Source organism: Cryptotermes secundus, unplaced genomic scaffold, assembly GCF_002891405.2.
Source record: "Cryptotermes secundus unplaced genomic scaffold, Csec_1.0 scaffold560, whole genome shotgun sequence".
Classification (NCBI taxonomy): Eukaryota; Metazoa; Arthropoda; class Insecta; order Blattodea; family Kalotermitidae; genus Cryptotermes; species Cryptotermes secundus.
In genome coordinates this window covers 727290-733289 of record NW_019729218.1, presented here as the reverse complement: position 1 = coordinate 733289, position 6000 = coordinate 727290, and positions in this window count along the sequence as shown.

The following is a 6000-nucleotide window of genomic DNA, read 5'->3' as shown; positions in this document are numbered from 1 at the left end:
TAATAACTTTTCTACTTGGCCTAACAATTGCAGCCTCTGAAAAGGTTAGATATTCTCATGATCGTCTGCATTAGTTAATACTTGTATTAAGCAAAGAAATGCATCAGTGAGCGGAAGACCGGTGAGTGTTAGGGTTTTGTTCTTGCTAGCCTCACTATATGGAATGAAACAATCGAAAGTGGACCTCTGAAGTTGTTCGCAGCTCTTCTTGTATTATAGCATAAGTTAACTTTTCATGTTTGGCGACATAGCGACACAGAAATTACATTCCTCCTCAACAGTACAAAAGTATCAATCTGTAGGACAGTGAAATAAAATTTGTAAAAAGAATATTTTAACTGAGATGTCACGCTATGAATAATGTCCAGAGAGGATTATGAACTCGATCACACTTCGGTGTGGGCGTAACTACTTCCTAATGTCAGACGAGACTAATGCATTGACAGTAGGGCACTTCTGATTTATTGCCTAGACAGGGGGCCCCATATGGTAGCTGAAAATGGGCCCACTTCTATCCCCAAAAGCTATAATTAAAATTTTGTTTAAATTTCCGGTATGTATCACCAATTATTTCATATTTATGGTCCTTTGTATATGGTTTCTAGAGAGTTTTGTTTCAGGCGTATTTTGTTAGTAATAACTTACATGATAGATCAACTTTCAAATCGATTTTCAAGAAATACGGTGTGATGGCGCAGGCTGGATTCAGATGTTTCCAGAATACGTACAATTGTGTTCAGTGGAGGGCTCTTGTGAACACAGAAATGACACCTTAAATTCTGTAACACGCGGAGAATTTGTTGACCCTCTGACAGATTATTCAGTTCTCAAGAAGGGAAATGTTCCATGGAATTAGTTATGAGCAGGAACTTGTAGGTGCTTAGGACATTATCGTTAAAATATTACGTATACAAATTCACAACATGAATCATGTTTTATCTGGTTCATGTTTGCATAATGTGACCTGCTAGATTTGCATTACAAGAAGACCTTACTGACCCTTGAGGAATGTAACAGGAATATTCTTACATTCACTAGATTCACTAGGATACCGTACTCAGTCTATATGCTGTCCGTTTCAGAGTCAGTTACGACTAGCAGTTTACCGCCAATCAGTTCCTCGTTGCAAGTCCCTTGAGACTCACGACCAGTAATTTATTTTTTTCAACTGAACACTTGCGATCATAGTCCTTATGTTACATCCTCAACATCCTCTCTCAGGAGAGGATGGGTCTGTCCTTTATAATTATTGCTGGTCCTCGCCAGCACAGTTATTCTTATGTCCCAGTCCTGCGGGACTCATGACCATATTTTACTGTCTCAGATTCGAGACTCCATAAACCTGGTGGGCCAGGTCACTATATTTATATCCCTCAGGAAAAGGGTGGCCCGATTATACCTCCAGGTACTGGGTTCCATATTCGTCGCCTCCTACGACTCGCAGGGGGAGGTATTCGACTCCGCCTCCACACGGAATTACTTGTCTGTTTGCTAAGTACAAGATTCTTTTATACTGAGCCTGGCTGCTACGCAGACTGTCTTTAGCAATGCGAACTTCCGTATCAATTGCAACCAATATTTTGTAAATGCGATTAGTCCCGTTTCCAATACTCAGAATTCAAACACAGCGTCCGGAACTGAAGAAGCACGAAATGCAAGTTTCAACAGGCTCTTCCATATAAGCATGCTTCTTGAAAGTGACGACAGCAGAAGTTTCACCACCTTCAACCGGTGTATGCCGAATTCTACCGGCGCACTGTGTTACCACAATTCTACTCAGCATCATTGCAATTGCGTTGCCCTGTGCTTAACTAATTAAGCATCACCAAGGCGTATGTAGAGATCTACATTTACTTCACCTCGGCACTTGTCGGAGGTGAGTGGTCAGCTTCACGGCCCGGCCGCTTTAACCTCGAGAAAGAACTCTCGGTACCCATTGTATAAGAGGTTGGATGGACGCCAGAGCCGGTCTGGACGAGTGGAGATGTGAAAAATCTTGACCCCACTAGGACTCGAACCCCGACACCTCGATCTTCTAGCGCGTAGCCAGTCGCTATACCAACTACGCTACCCCGGCTCCTCGCAATTGTATTGCATAAAGAGATTTAGTACGGGAGAACTGCGAGGGCTACCAATGTATTCCTGAACACAATAAAATAAGGCAACTTTTCATGGACCACACCACGTCTCTGTATATTTTGCGTATTCATCACAATCCTCATCATAACTTCAACATGTTTCTTCATTCTCGAAACATTTAACAACGCAGTCCAGCTGATTTATTTTTGTGTAGAATCGAGTGAGATCGGAACATACGTGAACATGTAAGAATTTGGAAGGATACGGCTGTGGCGTACTGCAAATTACTATCCCAACACGCGCCAGCAGATACTAAAGGAAAATCACGGATCCCTCAGCCAAGACAGCTAAGTTCGGGGTGATTTCCTCGCTAGTAAACCCAAACATTCCTTAATAACATTTTAACTTTTGTATGATTCCCTATGAAAATTGACATGTACTTACATCCTGCACCGTGCGATCACACATCTTTCGGCGCGTCGAGTCAAAACATTTCCGGTTGTCTCTAATTTTTTCACCAATTTGTGAATACAGGGTTCTGTCGGTACACTCCCTTCAGCGTACTTATTCCGAAATGCCCTTTCACATTGTTTAAATGAACCCGTTCGCCAGTATCCACGAGCAACAAACACGCGCTGTTCAGCTGAGCCATTGATGGATGAATGAAAATGAAATACAAGTGAGAAAGCAATTGATTTGGGGGAATTTACATTAATGTAAGCAGATATTGCAGGTTTCTCAAGGACTCGGCTCCATGGAGTTAAGTAAGTAAGTAAATGCAGTAAATAAAATGGGTAGGCGTGCTAAGAAGGTTTACTCAGGTATTCCACAGAGTTCACAATATTGGATAATGCAGGTCTACATGTACCTTAGCCGGTCACGGTAGCCGAGCGGTCTAAGGCATGTACTGTCTTCGCTCGCTTGGAAACCGGGATCGTGGGTTCGGATCTGTTTCCTGTGAGGTACGAACTGAATTCTTATATATTATTCTTATACACTGCCGGTCACGGTAGCCGCGCGGTCTAAGGCATGTACTGTCTTCGCTCGCTTGGAAACCGGGATCGTGGGTTCGAATCCCGCCCCGGGTATGGATGTTTGTGTGCTTTTTCCTGTGTTTGTGTATATGTAGAGGCCTTGCAACGAGCTGATAACCCGCCCAAGGAGTCCTACCGAATGTGTAGGATCTAGAAAAACCGAAGTGATCGGAGAAGTTCATGGAGGTAGGCCTAGGCCCACTGGGGCTGTAGTGCCAAGGAAACAAAAAACATGTACTTTAATTAAACAGAGTGGTAATGTTCCCTCAGCCAGGCCACGCCATTAAGATATAAAGCATAAGTTGCATAACGCTCGACGAGTTTACGGCTTCGTCACTAGGCGGAGCTGAGTGTTCAGTTTCACCCTGTAGCTGCTGTAAAGTTAGTCTCACAGAAGGCGGTTTTAGCGACCACCCGATAGAAGGCTGTGAGGAACCAAAAGCTGGGGTTGGCATGATGCAGAAAGTGCATTATACTTGCTAAGAATCGAATGCCAACTGCCAATTTTATAACCAATAATTTTATCCGTATTGTGGTCTTGTGGTTACTTCCGGACAGTATGTTCCCCCGAAATGCGGGGTAGCCACCTACCAAAATACACGGTGTCACAACTAAATGCATCAAAATAAAAATCTCTAGCATCATGAAAATTGCAACTCACGTCTGGAATATAACGCCGTGTAGACCGATAAATATTCACCTCAATAGATGGGGGTAAGTTCCTCCGAAACGTCGGTAAGCACTTACTAGGCTACAGGGAATACTTCCTTATTCATGGAGCTGAGCCCTTCTTGAGGAGCATTCAATTCTGCAGCTACTCAAATATTTCCCAGCATTTTATGGAACCCGAAAGTTCATTACCGTGTTCACAAGAGCCCTCCACTGGTCCATATCCTGAGCAAGATCAATCCAATCCACACCATCCAATCCTATCTCTCTAAGATCCATTTTAATATTGTCTACCCACCAGCACCTTGGTCTTCCCAGTGGTCTCTTTACTTCTGACTTTCCCACCCATATCCTATATGCATTCCTCTTTTCCCACGTTGGTGCTACATGCCCTGCCTACCTCATCCTTGAAGACTACACGGAGTAGCATCCTAAAAATCATTATCGTTCATAGTCACACAGACGTGAGAACCTCAGATCTCGCTAACTCTTATACATCCTGCTCACAGGAAATCTCACAGAAATTGAATATAAAATGAAAAGGAGTGGAAATGAGGCTGCATTTTTCGGATACTTGCCCGGAACTGTTTGTTAAACATCCTCTAAAGCTGTGGTAAGCATACCCACACAGACCAACCAGTTCATTAGCTATGTAAATCGAATGCGACCATAAATAATGATACATCACGTTCCCGCTTCGCTTAGCGAGCCGATGCGTGCTTGTTCCCAACTTGAATAGTTTTTTTTCTGCCTTCGAATATCAAAGATTCTGTCTGAGATAAACGAGGGGTTGACGGTTTAAGGGAAGGACTGTAGCGGGGGGTGGGGTAGGGTGGGGGAGCACAAGGCTTCCATCAGACAATTTGAAGGATGGACGAACGAAAGGAACAAGTTAGAGTTTAAATGGAAAGCAAGAGGGCTATTACTTTGGGCAAGTTTTTCCCTCCTTTGGTGTTTTTCTTTTTAGTGTGTTTACTAGCCGTCCCGAGAACATTGCCGTCTGTTGACGTCGCTCTGCAGAGGCACTGTCAGCAGGAACTATAGGGGCCACACCGCTGCTTCTCCCTCCTATGGCTCCAATCCTTTTCACATTCCTATCATGTGACAAATTCCAGTAGGAACTACTGAAATAAATTATTTACGAATTATATTTATAATTTGTGTAGACGAAAAAAACTAAGATTCGTTTAAGATTTGAGGTTTTCACGGCGGTGACTATGAAGAAAGCAGTCTTCTAGGATGTGGCACCGTGTATATGTGGTGTTAACCGACGTTTCGGAAGAACGTATCGCCTCCATCTTCAGGGTAGAAGGAAAAATAAGATATCCGCAAGGGAAGAGACCGTGAGACGCGACCGCTTCTCACGGTCTCTTCGCTTGCGGATATCTTATTTTTCCTTCTACCCTGAAGATGGAGGCGATACGTTCTTCCGAGACGTCGGTTAACACCACATATACACGGTGCCACATCCTAGAAGACTGCTTTCTTCATGATTTATTTATTTATGGTTTAGAAACTCTCTGTAGCCAGACTATACTTATAATACAGAATGGAAGAATAAGCGTTCAATAATAAACTGGAAAGGATTAGTAAGGAAACTGGTGTTTCTTAATTTAAGGTACAAATAATGGGCTTCTGGATTGTACTGCCTCTGCACATGCCTCAAAGAACTGAGGAAAACCATAAAAAACATCAGTAACGGTAGTCGGTGTCTCGGGCGAGATTCGAAGCCGTCAGTTCATGACTACAGGTCGCATGTGTTACCGCCTGAGCCACCTTACTCTGTGAAATGAGGAAGCTTGATGAAATAATGAAAGTATGTGACTTCAAGGCGTGCAGGAACCATCTTACGTTTACCTGTCCCAGAGATAACACTCTATCGTAAAAAGAAAAGGCTGAAGGGATAATATTTTGTAAAATTTTATTCTCCGGAGTTCTCAAACAATTTTTTTTCTCACTTCCCCTACAGCCCCTTGGGCCCTGACCTCTGATTTTCAGTTTCATGATCATTTTACAGACGGTAGGACCCCTTGGACAAGTGATCAGCTCGTCGTAAGGCCTCTACCTAAACACAGAATAAACGCATACACATATAAAACATCCATGCCTTGTGTGGGATTCAAACATAGGATCCCGGCTTCCGAAGACAGTACAGAAATGAAAACTCTTGCCCCCACCGGGACTCGAAATCCGACCCTTAGACAGTCGCTATACCGAC